At 32.3% G+C, this 27037-nt stretch overlaps 1 protein-coding gene across 3 annotated transcripts in view; it reads right to left on the bottom strand.

The window, feature by feature from the left end:
- LOC118190030 (sarcoplasmic calcium-binding protein 1-like) overlaps window positions 1-27037 on the bottom strand; it is a 342070-nt gene that overhangs the window by 273312 nt on the left and 41721 nt on the right. The window contains exon 1 of one of the 3 annotated variants that reach the window (XM_085811901.1): window positions 13316-13517. The exons of the other annotated variants lie outside the window; for them this stretch is intronic. The gene's annotated coding sequence lies outside the window, so the exon portion shown is untranslated. Of the gene's footprint in view, window positions 1-13315; window positions 13518-27037 lie in introns of those variants that run through there. 3 annotated transcript variants of the gene reach the window in all.

Below are 27037 nucleotides of genomic sequence, written 5' to 3'. Positions count from 1 at the left end.
CTATGTTATAAATATTTCCATAACTTGCTATCGTCGTCTACTAGCTAGATTTTGCCTGAGAAAATTCATGTAATTGTTGGCTTTCAAAGGCTCAATATAAAAGCAACTCCTAAATGTTTTCATGTAGCTTATATCTGATATTTTATGTCGCAATATAAAATAACCTGTATATAAGGGGCAATATATTTCTAGAACATCTGTGTTTTCAGAGCAAAAGAATACGAATTCTACGAAACCGTTAAATCAATTTTTCATGGAATGAAATTGACATGCATCCATCTTACTCTAAATAAAGCTAGAAGAAATGTTTGCCATCAGCTATGTTCTCTCTTGGTGTAAATGATCGCATTCCGGGTAGAGTCTGAAGGGTCAAAGCTCAAATCTTGGGAGACTGATTATGATTCCTGCTTCGGAAGAACCTAATAGCTCTGCAGTGGCGTTTCACTAAAACGTTAGACGTCTTAATCTGGATTTGGAAATTGAGACTCGTTCCTTCTCATCAATTCGCGCTTTAAATGTTTGCAGGGGGATAAGGACATATTGTATTCCCAGTGTGTGATATATCTTGTAACATGTCTGGCTAGCAGTCCAAAGAAGTGTGAATCCCTGTCAGGGCATGGCTGATTTTTCATAATTCTGCTCTGAAAAATAATCTAATAACACACAGCGAATTTTAAAAATACCTCAAATTTTGCCTTAATTTTTTTCATTGGCAAAAGAATATCTTTAGAAGAATACCTTACGTTTAAGAAAAGTTTAAGAACGTTCTGATTCTGCACTTTCTTTTTAAAGTAAATGATTAAACTAGATAACACAGTTACATACTTGTAGGGTTTATATTTATTTTAACTAACATTTATTTTAAGTTTAAACTATCTTTCCTGTCAAGCCTTACTTTCCCCTGGAACTGCCAATGCCAGAATATGTAAATTTGAGTAGAACGCGCAAGGATTCAAATTATCAGCGGAAGTATTCTGATTTAAATAGAAGGAAACGAGTTCGGTGTGATATTCTTACTGCACGAGCGCGGAGGTAGTTAGCGAGAATTGAAGAACCCCGCGTTGCGGCCTATGTGCTTGGCGGGAAGTAGTGGTAATCGTTCCAGTGAGCTTCAAGTCTGCTGAATTAGCAGCGGTATTGTAAAACGCGGTGAGTTAGTTATTTTAGAGAGCCTCGTAGTTAGAGTCTTGTCTTTTGTTTCTTTTCAGGTTATTATTTTTATTTGACTGCCGAGTTGGCACCGTCTGTAAGCGTCAAGAGGACGCAATTGTAATTTATTACGTTGAATAAAAAAGGACTTAAACCCTTTACAAGACTCTGTGTTTTATATAGCTTTCACAGTCACCTCTTGGTTGCGTGCAAGTTGGAGGCGCGCAACGTTATATACTAATTGACAAAGAAATGCTCAATTAATCTTTTTGCTTAGTTGATAACGGATCAACTGATCGGTACAGCAGTTCGCGAAGCTGGCTGTAGAACCAAAGACCGCGGGATCTTATCCCGAAGAAAGCATGAAAGGCATAACGGTACCTCAAATGCTGGCGAGTCCTCTCTCAGCTCATTTCTGGATTTTAATACGCAGTAATCAGTTACTGCAGTGATTTGAACATAATGCCTTGCGATTGTCCAGTTTCTTATTATTTCATGGCAAGTAAGAATTAACCATCTCACGGAAGCTGCATTTCAAATCCAATATGCTATCAATACTCTTCCTGGAATCATAAAATATCAAATATTACTTAGAAACAAGTAACATATGTATTTATTCCGTAGTTATTGAAATACCTCTAAACTGGAATGCACAATAATGTTTAAGTTATTCCTTATATGTTAAATAACATGTTGTTTAGTTGTTTGTTAATTGATTGAGGGTATGTGCTTAAAATGAGAAATACAGATGCTGTTCGAAAATTTTTAGACGATTTTGTTTTGCTGTAAAAAATGTTCTCCTTGGAAACTTTTCTAACTGTAACTATATTTTTGAAAATAGAAATTATCGTCTGCTACTTGACAGTTTTATTTTAATTTAACTGGCCGCTTTTAAAGAAGTAATGGATCGAAGGCTATGATTGTGTTTTTTCCAAAGAAATTTGTTTGTATCTAGTTATTAAAAAACGAGCCATGGATTTTTGATATGTAAAGCTACGAAAAGTAATGTTGTTAACAACAAAGGAAAGAAACGCCAAAATTTAGTTTCAAGTAAGAAAATTGTTCCAAATACGTATCCAAGAATAAACAGAATGTTTCGAATATTTCAAAAGGAAGATCTACAATGTTAAAACAAAAATCCACCAATTCAAAGGACAGTTGCAAAATTATTAATATGCTCAGTGTAAACTATAAACAAAGCATCTGCGCTGATTTGAATCTTAAAATGCGAACAAAAAATAATGTGCATCGTCTTTCCCCATGACATATCACCGAACGCAGAACACGCTGCAGTATTCTTTATGAGAAACATTTGTCCAGGCAAAAATGGAAAAATTAGTCATTATAGACGAACCTTGGGCGTACCTTAATAACTGCAATAAAAAAGAGCCTTTTATTATCATCAAAGAGAAGGAAAAAACTTAAAACATGGTTCAAGGAATCTAAAGAAAATTTCTCTATCGTATTTATGATTGTTACTGGTTTTTAATGTAACAACAAATTAAAAATAAAGATAGAGAAGAAAATGTTATCTCAACTCCACTTATTATCAGAAACATATTTTATACCTCATTTTCAAATACTAAGAAGTACTTTTCTCTGTACACACACTGTAGTCAATTAGTAGAACTGCATCAAGACAAAGAAGACAGGAAACGTCGAAATCTACTGTTAATTTTCTGGGAAAAAATGGATCAAGAAACGGTGTCAAGTACTCTTCACTCATATGCCTATAAAATTCCCTAATCTATCACCAATGTAATTTTGCTGTTGGACTTTAAAATAGTGGGTGGACCAAATGTCGACCTACAACTTCTTTAGACTTTCGAAAGCTGTTTGAGAGCAATAGGACAAAATAACTCTTCGGATACTACAAAAGGCTTTATTGTCTTGACACTACGGTGTATAAAGATAGTGAAGAGTAAAGTTTGTCAAACAAAACATTTAAAATACAAAACGTTTAGGTAAATTATTTCTGTTGTTATAGTTCGACCGTCTATAGCGCAATTCTGGTTGGCATTCTGCCAAAACACATAGACTCGTCCATAAGGCCCGGTATTACTTGCTGCGACGTGAAAGTTCTTCTCTTCTCCGGAAATAGCTATGCTGTAGGGAAAGAAAGTCCCCATCCTTCCACCCTATTTTGAGAATAATTCCGTCCGAATGGCGCATGCGTGTTTGCGCTCTTGGTCGCGGATGAGGCGGTCGAACTATACAATGAAAATCGTCTAAAAATGTACGAACAGATTCTTTAACATTGCAGATGATTGTTTTAGTGGAAACTGTTATTACACAAAAGAAAAACCATGAAAACTCTCATGCAGTTAGTTCGTTCGCTAGAAGCTGAATCCGGATCAAAATACTAGTTTTCAATGTTTATATCCACCAGGCTATTAAAGAAGAAATGTTTTATTAATAATAATGTTTATTAAAATGTCTGTAATAAGAAAAAATGTTTTATTAAGATTCTGTTTATTTATCACGAAAACATGTACATGAAGACAAAGATGAAAGACCAGTGTTGTAGTTAGATAATTAATAACGTACTTTTTATGATTTACAGAAAAATATGGACGAAATATTTAAAAAACTTGCCTATAGAACTGTGAATGTTGAGAAATCATATTTGCTGCTTGAACGCAATTTAGAACATTTGGAAGCTTTTTTCTTAAGTAATACGTTAGAGGATGAACAGATGTTTGATCGAAAACTGTTTAGTTCCATAGTTAAAAAAGCATCTAGCTTTGATGTTTATTGTCAACATTAAAGGTGCAGAGTTACAACTGGTATTCGTTGAAAGGACTTTGAATTTATTGAAATGGTTGCATTATGAACCATCTTTTGAAGAGTATAATTCCCATCTCTCCATTTATCTAACTCATATTTTGCGCAGTATCGTATGACATAAAAGTGATTGCGATAACATTCCCATTTACGGATCAATGCTTAGTTCTCAATATCTTCATAATTATTACTTTTAATATACTTATGAATCCGAAATATTACTCGTTGTCCTTCTACTTACAAGTATAATAAGGGATATTTTGGATTAAGGTCTTTACGTTCTCTCAGATTCGGATATGAGAAATTCGTAAATAGTAAGTTTGAACTGAGTAAAAATAAAGGCGAAAAGTTAGGAAGAGGGAATGAGAAAATGAGAGGAAATATTTAATCTTGTAGGGTTCTGTTGTATCTGAAAGCTTGCGTTAACCTTCCAGCACGCGCGCTTGGCAATTTTACATGAGCACGCGCGCTTCGTATTTTTTACGACATCCGTTATTTTACCGTTTTTGGCACGAAAACGGCAGAAATGAGTGAATATTGATAACAAATTTTTTAAGAAATAAAATAGTAATCTTACTATCGCAAAATACGAATGATATCACTTATAAATATAAGTAAATTATTCTTAAGTTCTTTTGTTAGTGAGATGGAAATGCAATGATGTATTTCATTATAGAAAATTTTAAATTTATTATTTAATAATTATATTTTAAAATCGAAGCTAATTTTAATATTCATCAAAGACAAGTATAGACAATAAAAAAGGAAAACACCTTGGTAGGAAAAAAAGTAAGTTTAGCATTAATTACTTCTGCAAGGAAATTTACTTCTTACTGGTTACAAAAAGGCACTTTAAGCTAACTTTAAGGTTTTTATTTATTTCCAAAAAATAGAAATAAAAGAAAACAAGGAATGGAAATCGCTATTGTTCTCCGATCCAAAGTTTTCCTTTTCTGCATCAAATAATTCTTGAAGAATCGGAGCAAAATCAGCCGATTGCACATATTTTTTTGCCATGAAAACCGAAATAAAATTTACAGAGACAGAGTAATACAGAGTATTTAAATTAAAATAATACACGGCAATTAATAACACAAAATTACAAAATATTTAAGAAAAAAATGTTTTCCCAATTTTAAAACACGACCACGCGCGTGTCGTAAATTTTATGAAAAAGCTGTCACGTAGCACAAAAGCCCAGTTAAAAAAAAAGTCAAATGACTTCCTGTTGGACATTCCATGGTGTGGGGAAGGGTAGAAAGGAGAAATATAAATGACCTAGAGACGTCTCAGCTTCGATATGCGAAAAATGTGCATTAAAAACTGAATTTGTCGTAAATTTAATGTTCTGTAGACCCTACTAGATTGGAAGTAAGTTAACGCGTTAGTTAGAAACAAATAACCAATCAAACCCTCGACTTAAGTACACAATAATTAATTTGTATGCTGGTGAGGACTACGGACAGAAGAAGTTATAGTAAAGGTTCAACTCACAATAACTGGATAATTATCATAAAATCTTACAAACTATTAGTAACAAATCCACTAAAGCAATGATAACTGAACAGAATGGCACTGCTTGTCCGACAGATGAATCTCCGCTAGGTCTGTTCCTAGTATACGGTACAATGGGGTTTGGGAACTGGGATCGGATGGGTTCAAAAGCATCATTTTGGTACTGTCGACAATTTTCAAAATCATGTCAAGGTTGTACCGTATGCTAGAATTCGGCTACTTGCGAGTATTTAAATTAACCCGAAATAAAATTAAATTCAAATTGCAGTTAACGTAGTTCCTTCAAATTTTCTAATACACAATAGCTAATTTGCATTCTGGTTCCGCGGAAAGAAGAAATTATAATAAAGTTTCGATTGGTTAATTAACATAAAACCTCACAAACTATTGGTAACAAATCCCTATTTGGTTGATGCTATATGTAAACGAGCTAACAATGATTTGAATTTTTAATTACTATTATTACTATTATTAGTAGTAATAGTACTTAGCCTAATAATAACAGTGACAGCAACTTATAAGTTTGTTATTAGTTCTTTTGGTATAGAGGCTTAATCCTAAAAGGACAAATATGCAAAACATCTTTAAAAACAATAGTCAGATATTCTATTTGGATTGCTTCAGAAAATTTAAATTAACTCAAGCATGAGGTTCAAAACGGAAACAAAATGGTCACACGTATATTTAAATTGAAACATTCAGTGATTTAGTTTATTTGAGTACGGTAAAGAACTCGAGGGCTATCTGCTAAGGGAAGGGATGCCTTCGTGGAGGACTTTCTAAGGGAAACTGTCCCGTATCCGGTTTTACACATGGAAAAGTACGGATTACATTTACAGAAGCACCTACGCAGCCAAATGTTTCATCTGAAATCGAGCCCAGGTTGAACCACCAGTGTTCAGGGACTTTACTGCTCGGCCGCTTGTGCGCCCGAAATGTAGTGATATGCATAGTAAAGCTACACTATAGTAAGTCACGAAGCATTGTTTCAAGAATGTGGAATTTAAGTATTAAACTGAGACTATTGCTTAAATTTATTTAAAAGATATTTCACTAAAAACCGAAAATTGCGCAGACTTTATCAAATCGAAACTTGTGAGGTATTCAAAATTGACAACACATACATGTATTCAAGAAAAAGAATGACAATCACGAGGGAACTTGGGGCATTACTGAGGAAGTTGTGCTGGGTGCTTTGTAAGAGAGAGAGAGAGATTTTCTTTCAAGTAACAAGCAAGAAATCCTGCTTCCAGGAATAAGAAAAAGTACTTTTGGGAACATGCCAAAAATATTCTGCTCAGTATTGAACTAATTTACGTCACTTTACTTTTACATCTTAAAGAATATTTGCTCAAAGTCTTTTCAGTTTCATCAGAATAAAATCTCTTTAGCCCCTGTGGGAAAATATTGCATTAAATATAAAGTGGAAATAAATTTCATAATTTCAGAAATGTTTTATAAATATAGTCTATATTGATTATATATTTATTAACCAGTTCTGTTATTATTTTTGCTTTAACTATCACTCTTTTGTCGGCTTCCAGTAATATGCAAATTCGTTAATTTAAGTTCTTGAGTTTAAGAGAGAGCTTATGGTAGCATTCGCTGACCGTCTAGATACAATTTTTTTCCAGCGTATGAATTTACTTGAATTCGTTAGCTTTGCTGTTGGTCTGTTTGTTTAAATTGAAGGTTTGACGAAAAACTTGTAAGCGTGTTTTATCTTGTAAATCTCACGAATTAAATATTTAAATTGTACTTTACTTTCGGTTTCTTTTAATCCCCTTAGAAAGCCTTTAATCCCTTTGTTTTTATATAGAGTGTGTAAATTACTAGGCTAAATAATTAATAAAAATTTTTATTTTCTCTTTTCGGTGGAAGGTCAAGACAGATAAATCACTTGGCTTGCTTTTACGGAACCATATTAACATTTAAATAGTTGGGTTCCGTATACTGGCCCCCAAAGGGCAACATTAAGTGTCTGGAGACCCAGCAGCTTTTGGTTTAGCCCCTGCCAGGTTCCAGGACGGAGGAATTACGGCAAGCCACATGAAAGGTTTCGGATAAATCTTAGATGCCATGTGAGCTTCAATGAATAAAAACGGCTATAGCAGCGTCTATGTTGAAAGGGTAGACTCAGAGGTGTTTTAAAGGCTTCGCAAAAAGACTTACCAGCAGCGAGGCGTACAAATTTGATGTTTTTAAAGCAGTATTAATTAATTCATTTCCTACAGTAAGTGACAGAAAATATTAGGCAGGGGTAGGAATCGTCCGGAATCCACAACTATACAACGCAACAACTCCCTGGCGACCTAGGAGAGCGGGGTCGGGAGTTTAAATGGGACTTCTGTCTGTACACGGCCATACAGGGGCAAGGTATGAGAAAATGAAGATTACCCAAGATATAAGACACAAGACATACAAGACACAAGATGCTGTTTCACTGATATTGTACACTGATAATGATGTTATATTGATACTGTACCTGATATTTCGAAATTTCACACTGATATTTGAACATTTTACACTCATACGGTTACACTGATATTTAGATATTTCATACCGATTTTACTCTGAGGCATATAAATTTCACATTTTTTAGCGGTTATACACATTGCCTTGCTGCGTTTTATGCGCACATAGATTTAGACATTAAGAATAATACAAAACATCTATTCTACATTGATGCGTATGTCGTTGCACATATATAATGATATTACTCAGATTTTTAGAATAACAAACTTTTTATACTGTTTCCCTATGATAAATACAAACTTCTGCGCTGTTGCGTATATTTGAATATATATTACCTGGTGCATTTTATAGGCTCTTAGGTTTAAAAACTAAGGATACATTTACACGTGAAAGTCTATTTGACATTGCAGCGTACAGGTTTGTGTATACATAAGCATTTACACTGATATTTCATCGATATTTAAACATTTTACACTGATTTTACGCTGGGACGAACACAGATTCTACACTGATGAGCATATATAAACAAAACTTATCCTGGTGCATTTTTTGTGCATATGGGTTTAGACACTGAGGATAAACTGATACGTACACAGTAGCATATACATAAAACTTTTACACTGATATTGAAACATTTTATGCGATTTAACTCTAATATATCTACAAATTCTACGTTAATGCATACATTTAAACATAAATTATAATCTTGACAATAAAATATAACTATAAAACATCTTTATAATAAAAGACCTTGCCCATTTTGAAAATTAATGAGAAACTTAATAATTTCTTTATGGAAATATGTTAAGCTAAATAAAATATTCTCTTCTGTTTCCAGCATCACCGTAAAATCTGAATATTTCTAAATGTAATTTTTGTTTGCACATATATTTAAACTAAGCAGATTTTAAAGGCACCAGGATGGTATAGGTTAGTGAAGCCTACTGCGGAACAAAGGCCTGGTCTCGAATCGTGGAGAAGGCATAGTTGTAACTGTTCGTCCCTTCAAGAGCGAGCAACAGTGGCCGCCTAATTAGGTGCCTTCACAATAAAATGGCCACCACTTCTGGCCTTAGGAGTGGCCAATGATGAATAGGGAACTGACCGCCATTGGATTAAGAAAAGGTTTTAAAGGAAGTTTTTAAATAGTATGATATTTTTTAACGTGCAGCTATAATTATTATATCATTTACAAAGTATTACACAAACTAACAGTGTTTTTTTCCTCTAAACAAAACTTGTTTAATTTTTGATCCCAAATATCTATATCGAAGCGAATATTTTCCAATGTAATCTCAAATTTATTGATGTGAAGAAGAAGCAATGGAATTGGAAACATCAGGTCCTAAAATGACGGCGTTTCGCTTTTGCTCGAAATCCAGGAAGGAACCATCAAGTAAACAGGCTCGAGGTTCTTGCTGATCCTTAACCATAAGCAGAACTAGAAGGAAAATTTGAATTCCTTATATGCCACTCATCTACGTCAACCAATTCAATTGCAATGAGATACACTAGTTTCAATTTAGAACCCAGATAGGAAGAAAAGAGAAACTTGGGAGCAATCAGAAAAATTTTCAGATTTCTCTTTTCCAAGCGTTCCTCACTTTCGAGGCACTTGCCCAGAAGCCAATATAGATCTAAAAATTGTCTCGATATGCTGCACTTTACAATATAAAATCACATGTCATAAATGTGTTAATTACTGCCATTGCACATTGCTATGCAAAGTAATTAACTTTTTCAGTTAGTATGACGTTTATATTATACAAGTTTCCTCATTTGGTTTTCAACAGACTATGAAGGAGATCTCTATTTATAATATTCTCGATCTTTTTCTGAATATCGTCAGTAAATAACATCAGGTACAATAAAATTAAAAGTATGTGTGGTGTTTTTAGGATGGCATATGAAATGTCCTGCACTGAAAACGACTTACAAATTTTCATGCGCAATATATTAAGAAAACGTCTTTCTGTATTACACATTGACATGCACATGGCTAACAGGACACATTTAATAGCTGATACGTTTGATGTATTATGTCCTGGAGCAAATATGCAGGTTTGGGATAAAATTACCAAACAAACTCTTTGCCAAGGTCAGGAAGAAAGTCAGAATGGCCATTTGCAGTTACAATACATTTAGTAACTTCTGTTTGGAAGCTTCCTTTTCAGATATCACAAGAAGAAACCTCAGGCTTATATATATATATATATATATATATATATATAATATCTTCTAGCGTCTACACTTGCCCTTCCACAAACTCTATGGTTATTGGTGGGACATTAAAAGGTGTTTAAATTTTCAATGCAAGCTGTCAGACTGTTTTAAGGTTTAACTTCTCAGTTTTGGGCATGAATATTTTGAAGCCTTTGTGATCTATTACCGATATCCACAAATATTTCAAAGCTGTTCAATGCAGTTACCAGAGATTTTCGATCTCTCTCTTGGGATTCCTTGTCAGGCTATCTGGGGAGAAACGTCTGTCCTCAGAAATCCCCAAATACAGTTAATTGCGACTTACTTTGGCTGACTGATTAAAACTTTGCAAAATAACTAACTGATGTGTCGTGTTATATATTGATATTGGGTATATTGAACATGACCTACAAGCTACACAGCCGTACTTGTTAGCGATTAATTTTAAACAAAATTTCTTAATATTTTCAATATTAAAACTCTTGTAAACCAATTTCAGCGTATGTATTTCATGCGCTGCTTTCTATTTAGCTGTAAAAGAATTATGAAAGTTAAAACTTAAGAGCGTCTTTCTTAATAAATACATTTAGAAATAATTAAATGTATTCTTTGTTCAGCTAGCAATTCCTATTAAGGTACTAAAGATTTCAATAAGAAACTGTGCTTTTCTAATTTTGGGGAACGAATGAAACGTTTTAGAAGAAAGAGTCAAATCAAAATTCGTCATATCTTCTTACAGACATGAAAGTATCTTTTGTTTAACTTTTTATTACACGGTTTTATTTAAATTGCTTTCTCTGTTTGGATGAAAATTTGAAATCAATATTTCACTCGTTTTGCAGTGGCCTAGATTTCTTGAAAATTTTGAAATATACGTATTAGAGAGTATTCTAAATATTTCTTCAAACATGAAACAAAATTCGTTACGGAAGGTTTTTTTTGGTTCTGTCTTGTTTAGTGTAGAATTTTTCATATATATTTTTCTTCAACGGTTAAACCTAACCACTGAAGTTTTTTTTTCGGGGAAGAGGGATGAGTGTTTTTTACACTAAAATGCAGATTTAAACTTAATTTTACAGGATAAAATTTCTTGAAGTTTCTAACGTAATTTACCGAAATTTTTTTTTAATATTGTTAAATTTTTTAGTTGCTGTGCGTTGATAAAAATGATGGGCTTTTAAGTCGAAAATTTAATTCTTCGCTATTAGCAGCCCCATGATTTTATATCAGAGTTTAAACCTCAGAGCTGGCTTCCTCCCCGGATATATCTGTATATACCCATACGGATGAGATCAGATTTCTAAATGAGAAATTGAAGCAAATCGAAAGTATATTTATAAGCCAACGGATATATGGAAAATAATGTGGGAGTGGGTAAAAAGTGATCCACATCTTTGCTGGGCATAAAAATAGAAATAACTTTCTTAAATTCAGAGGCAATGATTTTTTGTTTTAATTAAATTAATTAAATATAAATCAAATGAAAAAAAGGTTTCTTTAAATGTTATATGAACCTAAAAATAAAAACATGAACTTCAGTAAATGAACTGGATTAGAACATTAACAGACATTTAAGGTACAACTGGTACAGAAGAAATTAAACATATATCAGGTTGCTTACTTTCAAATCAATTAAATTTTTACTTTATAGTTTTGATTTAATATCTGCCATTGTTAGCAGTTCCAAAATTTTATCTTTAGTTCCATATGACCAAGAATATTATAATGAGTGTTGTTTTTTTATTTTTAGTGAATTTTATTATAACTGCGTGAGCTAAAATGACTTTACACATATATTATTTTGCTTAATTTATTTCAAAACCAAGATCGTAAAACAAAATTAAAATTCAAGTAAATAATAATGCAAATTTATATAAATAGTAATCCTGACTTTTTTCGATGTATTTAAGCCTTTTTTAGAAATGATTACACTTGGTTGCGGGACATTTCAGCTCATATATAAAAAATGAATAAGCTATGGGTATTTACAATTTAGTATCAATGCGAAAAAACATTAAGAGAAGATTTTAGTTTGAAATTATCTTTACATTGAAACTATAAGACATTCTTCTGTGTTTCAAAATATTTTCTATTTTGAAAATATAATGAGATTGATAAGGGATCGATCTTAAAATAGTTCAAAGAACAAATATAGTTTTAGCAATTAATAAATTAATGATGACAATTCTATGAGTTTAAAATATTGCATTCATTTTGACGAGGTGACACTCCACAGATCTTCTATAATTTGGAAGCGAGTAAAATTAGCAATAATGAGAAATTTATCAAAAATATAATGAAATTCACAATTTCTTTAAATTTTAATTATTTATTTAAGTATTATTTTTTCGTTGAATTATAGTGTTGTTAATAATATTAAAAGTGTTGTTATATGTATACATTTTTAAACTTAATATGAAGTTGAATTCTGATATATGAAATATTACATATTAAGTATATATCAGGATGCTGACATTCAAATCAGCTAAATTTCTACTTAACAATTTTGATTTAATATCTGGTACCTTTAAGAGCTCCCCAGGTTTTACGCATAACACTTTTATGTTCTATTTACGATACTTAAGTACCAAATTTTAAATTAATTATAAATTCCTAAATTAATTATTTTAATTTTAAATAATCAATATTTTTTAATATTTGCTGAAATTATTAAACTTTAAAAATACGGGAGATTTTTCACTTTTGACCCTAAAGTAGAATATTACTAAGCATTTGAAATAATATTAATTTATGTTATATATTTTTATATTTGAGTTTCCAGGTATTTAAATAATTAAGAAATGCATTCGGAAACTATTTTCCATACTTGCACCGGAAATTTAATAATATATTTACCTTTCAATAATTGCACAAAATGAAGAAAATTAAAATATAATAAAGCTAATTCCCCTTCTTAATTCAATTACTGTATGCATATGTTATAAAGTTATTCATAAAGTTATTAAGTCACAGATTCAGATAAAAAGAATTATTATAGCATAATAATGATATTTTATGGATGTTTGAAGCAAATCAAGTTGCAGTTTCAGAGTTCAAAATTATATTATGCATTTATTTTATGTACATTCAGATTAAAAAACTATGTTTTTATAAAATCTTCTTAATAAGCTACGAAGGTCAAAGTGCATAGTTTTTGCACTGTGAAATTAAAAAAAAAAATTAAATTTACCTTCGAATATAGTATATATACTCCTCAAAAGTCGCCTACGTTTCGTCTTTCCCAGCGACTGCAGCCGAAACAGCAGAGGGAAGAAAATTCTAAGACTACCTGTTGAGGGATTAAAATCCCGGGCAAGATGCTGTCTTCAGAGGACTCGGAACGTGCACGCTCGTCCAGAGTAGACTCACCTGTGCTAGCTACCTAGAAAAGCGCCTTTCGCTTTAGAAGTAGCCAAGTCTCTGGTTGGCAAGTCAGAAACGGGCTTACGCATGCGCGCGCCTTTTCCGCTGCTATGTTTTTGGAGATCTTTTGTTTGCGTTTATTTGCAGGTATAATTTTTTTTGCTCTTTTCTTTAGCGATCCGATGCAGCTATATCGGCACTTTTTTATATTGGTGACATAAACATTTTGATGCCTTTTCACTCGCCATTAACGGTTCAAAAGATGTGCCTTGCAGACATACAGTTGCTTATATTTCAAGGTATAAATTATTAAAAAAATGCTTGGGGTGATTTTTTTATGCCTTTTCTTATCCATCATCTGGTTTTGAAAGTAAATTACAGCGCCCGTTGTACGAATACTGTCACAGTTAACCTAACTTATAAACCTAAAAAATAACCTAATTAACAAAAGTATAATAATGAAAAGAGTGTTTAAGGGTACTCATACATCTTAAAACCCATAAGATGTTCGACTAGGTGACTGTTGCAAGAATTGGGATACCTTATTTATTTTAAAAGCAATTACTACTAACTTTTTACAGCTGACTACATAATATAGCTGCTTTCTGAAATAGTAATCAGAAAGTTTGTGTTGCCACAAATATTTTTATAATTTAATCCGCTTTGTGACAACATTTTTCGTCATGTTTCCAACTTGCGCGCACAGTTTAAAACATTCTGCTTCATAATTTAATTCCATATTTAATATACAGCTTTTATAACAGTTGGAAACTACTGTGAACCTAAAATTCTAAAAATTTCATGTTAAATTTTTATTTTATATTGAGTTGAGTTTATAAAATGTATTTTATTAACAAAATTTGTAATGTTTTCGTCCATAAAATTTTTCAGTATTAAAATATTCATCAGATTGCTGCTTCAGTTAGAAAATAGTGCCCATATATAGAATTCCATCCAATTTCAAGTATGTACCATTAGCCATTTTTAAAATATCGTGCGCGCAAGGTGGAAACATGGCGAAATATTTTGTCACAAAGAGGATTAAATTACAAAAATATTTGTGGCAACATAAACTTTCTGGTTACTAGTTTCCAAAGCAGCTATATTATGTAGTCAGCTGTAAAATGTTGGAAGTAATTGCTTTTTAAATAAATAAAATATCTCAATTCTTGCAACAGTCACATATTCGAAGATCATGAGGGGTTTAAGGTGTATGAGTCCCCTTAAGATGTCATCCTCAGCTTGTGGATGTTAGTAACTTCTTTATTTGCAAACCAGTTTTGTTGAAATTATAGTTATTATGCATCTTTAAGACTCTGATTTACATAATTTCAGAATTCAGGATTTTACGATTTCCGTAGAGGCTTTAAAAAATACGTGGAACTATAACAATCCATGCATAGATTTCATTGTTACGGATCGCGCCGCTATGTTTTGCTAAGATCAGGATTTCCGGTATTTTTTTGTACTGTGAAATGAATCTGAGTCGATTACTGCATCCGCGGTACTGATTTGTGTACATTCCTGCTCGCATCATTCTGATATTTCTGCGATGTGCGACCACAAAAACAAACAGCGCTCGTGACTGCTAATTTACTTGCTGAATAATATTGCAGACGAGACCGTATGACTTCATCAAAACTTTAAATGTGTGGCTTTGATTACATCACAAGTGTATGGTATTTTCTTATATTAAAAAACGGGGACGTGTCAGATGAAGTCAGCTATGATTTAAACGTCAACTAACGAGCAAAAACGATGAAAATATTGAAAATGTGCGGTAGGTTATTCCTGACGATCATCGAAAGCTTCTCCGCCAGATCTCCAAAGAAACCCTCCCCATTCGATAATACCTAGAGATGACAAGGTGTTTGCGTTTTATTCAAGCTTCTCACTTAATATACTCTTGTCTCGCAAAAAATTCAATGATGTGAATGAAGAACAAGAAAATATATTGCATGCCTAGAATAACATTCTGCATCAAATGTTTGAGAATTGTTTCCATATTACTAGCAATGGGCAAAACGTTGGGAAATAGTAGCGATGCTGGCTAAAAACATTTTGACGGGACTGAAATATGCAATTATAATATAATTTCTTAAAATGATTATAGTTAATTTTTGGTATTCTCTTGTGTTTCTTAAATGAAATGGTACATTTGTTAGTGACGACTGTTAGAAAATTTAGTTAGTATTCTTGGAGATTATTGCTTCTTTTTCATCTGAAGTGTGCCATTTTCTATCGTACATCTCTTTCTGTATCAATCGCTAGAGGACATGTTTACAAATGTCTGAACTGGGATGCGGATGACGTCGTATTTATGTGTGCCTCGTTAGCCGCCACATCGACCTAGATCATGCAGTTAAATCATGAATAGCATTTGTATAATGCTCTATAACGTCACATCCTTACATTTAGTAGAGACGGAGTAGGATATAGGAAAAGTTACTCTTTCACTTAGATATACCTGTTTGGAACAGTTTATTTGGAACTGTTATAAGGTATTTCTCCCACTTTCCTAGCGTCCTTCGTGATGTAGTGGTTCTGCACGCTGGGCCGGTATTCCAGAGGTCCGTGGTTCGATTCCCGGCGAAGGCGAGTGCTAATGTTTCATCTCTCCGGCCTCCAAAATAATCCTAATGTCTCTACACTGTGATAAGGGAACCATGCCTGAAAACACTCCAACGTGGCTCACTGGGAAAAATGGATTTCTATGTACTATTGTTCAGGATTACAAGTTCGTAAAAATCTTTTTACTAGTTATAGCGGATGATCCAGAAGCAATTTACACTTTGTTGAAAGAAGTGACAGTTCATAGTAAAATAAATAGCCATATTATAGTAAAGGATAAAAATGACAAATTCGCCTTAACAAGCGAGGAATATCTCAGATCGCCAATAACTCTCACAGAGTAAACTGAAAGAGCATTTTGAAATAGCTCGACATATTGGCCCAATTCTAAGCTGATTCCCACAGCTCAAATACAGCCACATATTTAGCATTACCCAACATCTGGGGGCTTCGTCAAGAAATCACCTTTTAGGGCTTACATAATGCGAAAAATATTCAAAAAGTCGCCTAGTTGACAAGAATTTACCAAATATTATTCATTTAATAACAAAATTGTCGGTTAAATCGATCAGGATATTTTCGGCCTATATACTAGTTTCGGAACGCGATTTCTTTACAAATTAAGTATCAATCGTTTCAAAGTTACAATGTCTATAATACCAAAACCATATTAAACATTTACAAACACAATAAGTGAACACAAATGTTACTAATAATAAGTGAACACAAATGTTATCAATAAATATGCATTTCACGAGCGCCATTCAAAATGAGATTTAAATATGAGCAGAATTCTTTCAGAAAATACCTGGAAATAATTTGCTTCTGAAAATTAGTTAATCATTACCTGCGGTATTGTAACATTACTTTGTCATAGCGAATATCTAGTTTATTACACTGACTTTCAATATGTTACTTTGTCAAATATATGTACTTGGCTATGCAATGTATCCCGATCCAGTTGTTAGTCTTTTGAATTAAGTCGAATTCTGAAGGCTTTACGCATTTCCCATGTATCAGTACTTCCAGTCACACACTGATGGCTATTATATTCGTTTATTTTTATTTCTTTTGGTATATCCTCTGTGTATTGCTGTAATCATTTACATTCATTATGTCACTATGTTCTCTGTTTTTATGTTATATTGTCATTAAGTCTAATTCTACTGTCTATATTTTACTCATTGTATATTATTGGGCTGCCCAACACCAGACTGTACTTTAGCTTATGTATATTCTATATTTGTGTGTATTACACCTTTGTAAAATTTTTGCTTATTGTCAAAACTCGCCCTTTTTGGCCCTGTATGCTTTTGTTATTTTATTTAATAAATGTGGGGACTGGGTGGTTGTTGGGACTGTCTTTCGTGGGCATTTGGTCTGTTGGACTGCCCCCGGGTTGAATTTGGATCTGGGTTTGGGCGCCCGGTGCGTGGCGTCTTGTGATTCCTCTTTAGGCTCTAGATATAGGTGGACGTGGTGCTATACCGATTAACCTTTTGGTAAAGGGTCAGTGCCCACGTCCTCCGTTGCTTATCGCTTATATTATATTAAAAATCATTTTATATTACATTAAAAAATCCTTTTATATTATATTAAAAATTTATTTTATATTATATTAAAAAATCATTTTATATTATATTAAAAATAATTTTATATTATAATAAAAATAAATGCTAAAACTGTTGCATAAAATGTACCAAATAAATAAATAAAATTAACGCCTAAAACTATTAAAATACATAAAAATCGAAATATGATCAAATACGTACAAAAGAATTATAGTTTTAGTTATTTACATAAAGTTATAACTGCATTATTCATCAGGGTTTTGCCACCAGCAGATATGTAGCACATAAATTAAGAAATTTGTCAAGGAAGTTGAAGCATGCGCTGTGATGTTAATAAGCATAATGCTCTGTTGTATGTGAACCGCCTATCAGATTTTAGGTACTCGGTGGATGTTTTTATATTTTAGTAAATTCATTGTTGCTATTTTTACATGGGACGTAATCCAAAACAAAATTTGGGAATTATTTCATTAAAATACATTGTAACCAAGTACATGGAAAACAATGTTTAATTTCGTGGTATACAGATTTCGGTTTTCGAGATTTCAAGATAGCTGAAGTACTTTTAGACCCTGACTGATAGTGTCAAAAATCTATTGAAGAATGCTATAATAATTTTAAAAAAATTTTCTTTTAAATCTTTTTTAAAGATTCCTTCCCACCTTAGATTCTTAATAATTCTGAAACAAGCATTTCAACTATTTTTAATAATTATGACAACTCTCTTTGGCTAATTATAGACAAAAGTTGATATTAAATATTACTGATGTTTATCGATAAATATGCATTTCACGAGTGCCATTCAAAATTAGATTTAAATATAAGCAGAATTTTTTCAGAAAATATCTGGAAATCATTTACTTCTGAAAATTAGTTAATAATTTTATATTATATTAAAAAATCATTTCTGGGGACTATGTAGTTTTATTTAAATTGCTAGAAGCAGTCCCTGAAGCATTCTTTTAATGGTTCTCTTGAAAGGCGATATAAATAGCATATCTTTGAATCGCTTTATTTTCAATTTGGATTTCACATTAATGAGGCAAAACCCGTTTAGATTCCAGTTAGGAGAACGTGTCACATTTTCATTCTTTACGCGTAGTATAATGCGTCTTTTCAACCGCGGTGTTCACTAATAAGTGTCGTTTCGAATTCTAACTCAAACAGTCACAGAAACATATTTCTACAGTTGGTTTTCTTTTATACTGATAATGGGGAAGACATTCAGTGGGTTAATTAGCTTTTCTTAAGAAACCACTATTTATACAGTTATCGAAAAAGATGGTTTTGTGAAAGAATTTAGTATTATATCATTGTGTTGAGTCGCTTCCAAATGCTATCTCATCTCATTTCCGTTGTTTTTTATATGAGAGGTGACAGTTCTTGAGATAATTAAAGTTATCTGGCCCATCCTTTTATGGGTAAAAGGTATAAAATAGCATATATCACAAACATCAGTTCAAAACAGTTATCGAGATTCGCTTGACCCTAGAGTTCGTTAATTATTCTGAAACAGGAGCAAACGATGTCAGAAAAGTGCCTAATAATTATCAGTTCAGAATGAATAATAAAAAGATATAAAAATTTACATCATTTTGAAAATTAATGGTGGATGAAATGTTATCAATCCTAAAAGATAAAATTCTCAGTTTCTGGATTGATTAATCTCAAAATTTCGTCCATCTTAGAATATCGAATGATCTAATCCGATGAATATTTACTTTGCAGAAGATTACGCGTATGGTAATGCTTTCAATAATCTCAAAAACCATAGTGATGAAATTTCATAAAATCAGAGGCAAACTAAATGCCTTATGAATGAGAACAGCAAACGTTCCCTGAGAAATGAAGCGAAAGAGAAATTCTTTGCAAATCAATTCAGAAATATTGCTACTATATCCTGGCCAGTCTGGAGCCAATGGAACCAAATGCGATTTACGTAAAATGCACGTTGCAAAGCAAAATCTTCGAGATTTGGAAGATCAACGTGATAAGTACTAAACAATATAACGTGATAAATACTAAACACAGATTCATGATCATATTTTAACACTTGTTTTAATATTTTGTCGTTCTAGTCCCAAATCCCAAATTCAGCATCTTACAGAATTTATTCTTTCTTCCTTCTCGAAAAGTATTACGAATTCTATCCAAGCAAAATATTAGTTAAGAACAACTTGCTTAGAGTGGCAGTAGATTCCCTTTCATGGCCCGTAGAACAATCTGGGAACTTTGACTACCAAAGTGTGAGAAAGGGATCCCTGCATGGTCTAACTTCTCACTATATCCTATAGCATTGATACTGCAAACTCCATTTCGAACTCTATGCTTTACCCCAGATTCATTAAAATAAACAACATTAATCCTGTATAACTGTTGAAAACATTTGATTTATCTTTTCTTTGCAAATTGTTAAGTACATACGCTTATTACAGATTCATTTGAAAAACAAAATAATGATTTTCTTTAGTTTATAGCTGAGATAATAATCACTGTTTAGATTAGGGTTTTCATATATTCGCTACAAAACCTACTGAGCCAGTCCTTATTGTAGATAATTTTTAAAAGCTAAAATATGAATAGATAAATTTGAAAATAAGAACATTTTACAAAACATTTTATTGCACCGGCTAACTTAAGGTTAAACATTGATTTGGCTGAGTCGGGTTCATGTCATCAAATCAAATAACATCAATCAACACAAAATGTAATTTCTCAAAGAGGTTCAAGAACTCATAAACAAGAATCATACATATAGTGTTGTGAAGTATGAGATACTATAGGTGGCGCTGACGCGCCAAAAGAGTTAGACATTGTAACTCATCGTGAGTAGGCGCATATCTTGAAGCGTCGAAAGGGCTAAAATCCTGTATGCCCACTCTTGAATGTATATAGTATTAGTGTAGTGTATTGTGTATTATCATCGTAATAAATGTTGTATGTGAACTTCGCTTAATCCTTGAAATGTTACCAATCACAAACAGCATCTTGCAACTACACCTCTGGGTACTTGGAGCTTTCATGATCGCTCGCCTACATATAGTAAGCGTGGTTCATTAATATAGCACCGAATAACAATATGTAACACATCTTTTATCGGAAAGCCTTCAAATATTGAACTTTTTGATATTTCGTAATGATTTGGTACCGGGTACCGCACTCTCCTGTCACACAGGTACAGGTACAGGTAAAAGTATTGGAGACGTTAAAACGATGTAGTAACACTAGTCAACTGGTAATGCTTTCCCATACTAACTAACGCTAAAAAAATTGCAAGCTTTATAAGAAATGTAGGTCAATTTTTTTAATAGTTGTATCAATATTACGTCAATTTACGTACGTCAATTTTTTTAATAGTTGTATATCAATTGAAGTTGTACGTCAATTTTTAATAGTTATTTTTAATTCGAAAACCCTTTTCTTTAGATTCTTTTTTTCCACCTACGGAATGAGATTTCAGTATCGCGTTTTGTGTAAATGAAGTAGAACTTTGTTTTTAATGGGAAATTCGGTCATTTTCCAGAAGAAGAGCTCAGAGCTTCTCAGTAAAGAGTGTTGTATCATCCGAATTCTGAAATTAGTATCATTCATTAGTATTCCGATTTTAAATTGTTAAACATTCTTTACTAATTTAAGTTCATTGCTGTTAGGGATTTTTGTTTTAAAGAATGAATCCATATCTTCATTGCTTGCGTAAGATAGATTTTATAAAACACATTTTAATGTAAAGAATTAGCAAGCGTAGCTTTTCAAGTAAAAACATCAAAGCATTCGGCACTGACGGATATGCATTCCATTTCATTGTTTAGGAATTTATTGCTGTTCCAAAGCATAAAAAAATTCCACTCATTTTTACTTCCTTGTACGAAGTAAAAAGGAAGTATTGTAATCGCGAAAAGTTTCAGGCAGCATATTTCAACGAAAATATCCCATTTTGACCTCTTTCAAATGCAATTTAACGATGTATTTCCGTGATATATGTACGTAAGGACAGAATAAAACACTCTTTTCCTCCAAAAAAATTATAAAACTGCTTTAAAATGAATTCTGAAGAGAATTTTTCTTGGCGTCTGTACGAACGTATGTTCGTACGTATCTCGCATAACTCAAAAACGAGTAGCCTTATAACTTTGAAATTTTGTATATAGGACTGCATTAACATGTAGATGTGCACCTCGTATTTTGGTTACAATCGCCTGCACCAAAAATATGTAAATATATTGATATATATATCCACTCTGTTACCCGGCTCAGTAATCTCAGTTTCTTTACTCTTATATGTTTGTAAATTGCACATTTTTTGCTTTAAAAATGATTGAATTATGTTGTTCTTATCTTCCGGTTAGAATGCAATATTTTTAAAATTATCAACAATTTTAAAATTGTTTAAGTGCCGCTAAGCCTAATGTTTTTGATGGCGGCCGTTGCTCTTGTTTACATTTGAAACAGCAGGATAGCGGATTTGTTGCCAATCTAAAGAAACTTAGCTTCGCAACAACAAAGATAACGCCTTCATTTATTATTTAAATCATGCTTAATCCTTTCTGGAATTTTTTCGAGGAAATAAGCGTTTAGGATTTAGTTCGTAATTTTTAATACAGATATTTTGAGTTTTTATGTATTTTTGCCTTGTCGCGAAGTGTAAACTGAATTAATTGAATGAGAAATATTCAATCGTCTGTGAAACACTGTTTTTTTTGTTTTGTTTGCTTAATTTATTTTATGCATCGTTCTAGCTTTATTATAGTATTTGAATAGAACATGTGGCCACGATTAGATAATTCTTTAAATGATATAAATTTTGTGCATTCTGAGTTATAATATGAACGAAATATGAAACTGTTATGTGAACCTAGCGCCAGAGTGTCGCTATGGTAGTGAATTTTAAAGAATGCATTTATTCTATTGTGGTTTATGCGGTGTCAGCGATATAGGTTTAATTCAATCTAATAATTTTAAATGAAATGCATGAAAAAATGCGTATAATTTAATATTCCGTACAAGGAAGTCATGTGGTGTACACATCAGATTTTGTTTCAATATTATTCATTTTCCTTTCTTGGGAAATAAGTGTTTAGACTCTTTGCATTCCAACGAACACTACATACATTTGAGCAGTTTTTAAGACATTGCATTTTTTCAACCCGAACAACAATACAACTTATGTGACATTTTTCATCCTCCTGAGTGATTTCGGAGTGTAAAGGTAACACACTCGGCGCGTATTTTGAGAGTTCCAGGTTCGAGTCCCAGTGAGCGGACTCCACACTTTTCACGTCTCCTACTTCAAAATAACCTAATGACTCTAATAACGTGTTTCAAGAGTGATTATATTTTTAAATGAAACTAAGAGTAGGCTAAGAAAATGTACTTAAAATAAAAATTTTAACATTAAAAAAAATATTTGGCTTTTAAGCACAAAATTATATCTTGGCAGACACATTTTGGTTGCAATTGCAGCATTGCTGTGGGACATGATCATTTGTTGCCAGAATATAACAATAAGGGCAGACACATTTTGGTTGCAATTGCAGCATTGCTGTGGGACATGATCATTTGTTGCCAGAATATAACAATAAGGGCAGACACATTTTGGTTGCAATTGCAGCATTGCTGTGGGACATGATCATTTGTTGCCAGAATATAACAATAAGAAGTTCATTTCTGTAAGATTAAATCTGTAAGATTTTTTAATCTGGTATTTCTTTAAAATATACTATGGTGGAAAATCAGTGATGAAGCTGAATTTCAAAAACGTAATCACGGCTACAGATCATCGAAACAGAAACAGCAATTAATAACACCTGCAATGGTGGAAATACCGGGAATTTTGGTAAATTTTTTTTTAAATAATGATACTGGTTATATTCCATTCGGAAATAATTAGTATTAATAAGGTATTTCTCCCGCTTTCCTAGCGTGCTTTCGTAGCACAGTGGGCCGGTATTCCAGAGGTTCGCGGCTCAATTCCCGGCGAAAACGTTTGCTCATTTTTCCTCTCTCCTGCTTCCAATTAACCTAATGTCTCTACAAATTCTTTGTAGATTTAGTTTTGAATAAATGCAATTTTCCTGCCTTAACCTTATTTTCTTTACCTTCCTTTCTTTAAAAACATGAAAACATGATGGTGGCTTTTGATACACATTGAATGTTAACCATGTTGATAAACTGCAACTATGGAGAAGCCATTAAACCAGGCTTAATACACAATAAACCAGAATAATGGAAAGGAGTCCCTCTAACTTGCGACAAGAATAGTACTGTGAAGTTAAAAACTCAAGTCTGTTTGGAGGAATTCAAATTCGTTATTGATCAAACATACTAAATTTATAATAATAATTAGACCAAAAATGCTATTAGTCTCGAAACACAATTCTGCGTTTAATATGTTGTTTAACCTTTCATTTGAGTTGCCATTCGAAAAACAGAAGATATTATTCTTTCACATTTAATCTGTCTGTTATTAACAAACTAACTAAACTAGTTAAATACAGTTCTTATTTTTTTTTTTTACTTTTTAATATGATTGATTGTAATAAAAATGCATTTAATTCATGACATATTTAACCATATATAGTAAATATTTTTTTAGAATTATACAACATATTTTTCACTTTTTAAATATACAGGATACATATAACGTTCCTGTGTTAGTTTAAATCTATTGTTTATGTGAGTATCGTTTGCTTCATTTTATTGTTGCAAACAGCGTAAATTCCTTTTGTTTTTCTTCTTTTAGTTTTGAACTTTATGTGTGGCAACAAGATTATTGATTGATAGAATTGTGTTTGTGACAGCCATGTAGAATGGCTCGCTTATTTTGTATCAATTATTTCGCATCGCTGACAAGTGTAATAAAATAAAAGTGTAGGAATACAGTCCATTTGTTGATTGATTATTGTTTGTGAAACATATTAAGTTTAAGAACATCTATATTCATCTAATATCCTAGAAAATGTTTCGCAATTCCATCTAGATCATGTCTATTGATTATTTCTACCTGTAAACTATATTATATTTTAAAAGAACACTTTCGGGCGATCGTTAAAATTCGAACCATTTAAGATTTTTTTATTAAACTATTTTTGGTTACAAAACCTTTACTGTGAATTGCAATATTAAAGGTTATATTATAAGATATTTTTCCTACCTTCTTGGCGTGCCTTTGTGGTGTGGGGGTCTGTACGCTGGGCGCGTATTCCAGAGGTCCGCGGTTTGATTCCCGACGAAGGTGTTGCTAATTTTTCAATTCTCCTTCTTCCAAAAATATAACTAATGTCTTTGCAATAATGCAAATTTAAGCAATTGTAAAATTTATAATATGATTGCAATATAATTAATTACATACTCTATTTGTATCAGAATTAATTCTCGCGTAAGAACCTGTTATAAAAATGTTGTTAGAGTTTTAGATAAACCATCTGAGCTATAACCTAGGTTTTTAATTTAGTTTCTTTTTAATGGCAAATTAATACTGTACGTATGTAATTATAGCGTATTCTTATTTCTTTTTTTCTTCAAATCCAGCAATAGAACTACAAACTTATTTTGCTTCTTGTACTATATATACTCTGTAGCTAATAGCGTTTTTCTACCCCTTCCTTAGACCCTTCCCAAAGGAAAACATCGCTTATAGAATCTTGAAATGTAAGGTTCTACAAGAAACTCCATGGGAAACTGGTAAGATTGGGAATAATTTCTCCTGAAGACCGGTAAGCATCATCAAAGCGTTATTTCTTCATAAATGAGCTCTCAAATCAAGATAAATATCTCAAACGAGTATAAACGGAAGAAATGTAGTATTAGATATACAGAAAAAATTTACATTTTGAATTTTGAAAAAAAATATAAATAGTAAAAGAGTCTAAATCACATATTTTATTGATGATTCGCTGCAGTGGATATGTAGTTCATCGCAGCATGTATTAGTTTATAGTGGTTAGGGGAGTCTACTGCGATACCAAATTGTCTGGGTTCGAATCCCGGAGAAAGCATGGATGTTTGTAAATATATAGTACCTCTGCGCCATGGAGGCACTCTAAACATGTGGCGATCCGAAAGTTTTCTCAAGATTTTGATGGTATTAGAAGGAGAGTTGATAAGAAGAGAGTTCCTTTCCTTCAAAATTGGGAGCGGAAATGAGCTATCGTACTATCACCTGTATGGCGCTCGAGGCTTTGCCAACGACAGGCTCAATCTTGCTCTCCTTGCCGCGATCAATTTCGTGGGCTTGTTTCGATGTCGCTGTTAAATAAATGAAATAAGTTGCAACAAAACATTTTAGTTTCTCTCAGTATTTGGGTACACACAGCTTAATTGCCTTACTAATGAGATTTTTTAATTATTTCCACATCCATCGAAAATCTGACTTCTAGGCAAAACCCTTCACAAACAGTCCTTTATCTTAAGTAGAAAATTCTTGAATGATTTCCTACAGCTGAAAAATCAGTTTATTGAAGACAACCAAAAATATCAATCAAATCCTTACAAATGTTAGGTAACCAAGATTATATTACTTCTATTTTCAAAAACTTTGATCAAAGTATCTGAAGACATTGTTATAAAACTAACTAAAGTATTTCACGCACAGAAATAACTACAGTATAGAATCTTTCCTGCTTTTATTCTGAAGGAAAACAACCTTCAGTATACATAAACCAGCTTTGACATAACAGAATTCAGCTTATTAAAAATATGTCTCTAAAATACATTTGATTAAATTTTAAGAGAATGCATTGTTCTGTTCTAATAATTCTGACTTTAATTCAGGGTTCGATTTTGCATAAGGATTCTATGTTTAAATCGGATTATTACATTAACGTTCAGTATTCCCAACCATTATTTAATGTTTAGAACATAATTAGTATTCTGCAAATTAGAGATTTACCTGGAAGTTTCACCAATAATTTTGATGTTACTGAAACTAAAGATTGAACCAAGTTTGAAGTAAAATAAGTAAATTTAGAATCTGATTCAAACAATTTAACGAACAAATTTCGCTTCGTTGATAAACAATATACATCATTATTTATAAATTTATTTCACCGATTAACGTTTATTAACTAGTTAACGAATTTCCGATTCGATTGCTTGTCTTGAGTTGTGTTTGTTTATTCTTTAGAACACTGTAGAACTTCAACAGTACAGAACATTTAAAGTAGTATTTAAGCGTTCTCTTTATCAGTTTTTCGCGAGTATTTCAAAATGATGAAGAAATCGGTTTCTACAAAAACAGTTACATTGCACTGTGCGATTACATGGACTGCTTACAATTTTATTTGAGCTCGCTAAAATCTTTCACTATTCAGTTTGTACCAAAATTTAGAATAAAATCACTGTTTACCTTACCGAAAAACTTACCTCTATCCCATTAAATAAAGCCCCGTTACTGTGCGTGAAGCCAGGGC

The sequence above is a fragment of the Stegodyphus dumicola genome, chromosome 2 (genome assembly GCF_044657685.1).
Source record: "Stegodyphus dumicola isolate Sdum_Otavi_A_Nest chromosome 2, ASM4465768v1".
Lineage (NCBI taxonomy): Eukaryota > Metazoa > Arthropoda > Arachnida > Araneae > Eresidae > Stegodyphus > Stegodyphus dumicola.
This window is presented reverse-complemented; position numbering and strand designations above follow the sequence as displayed.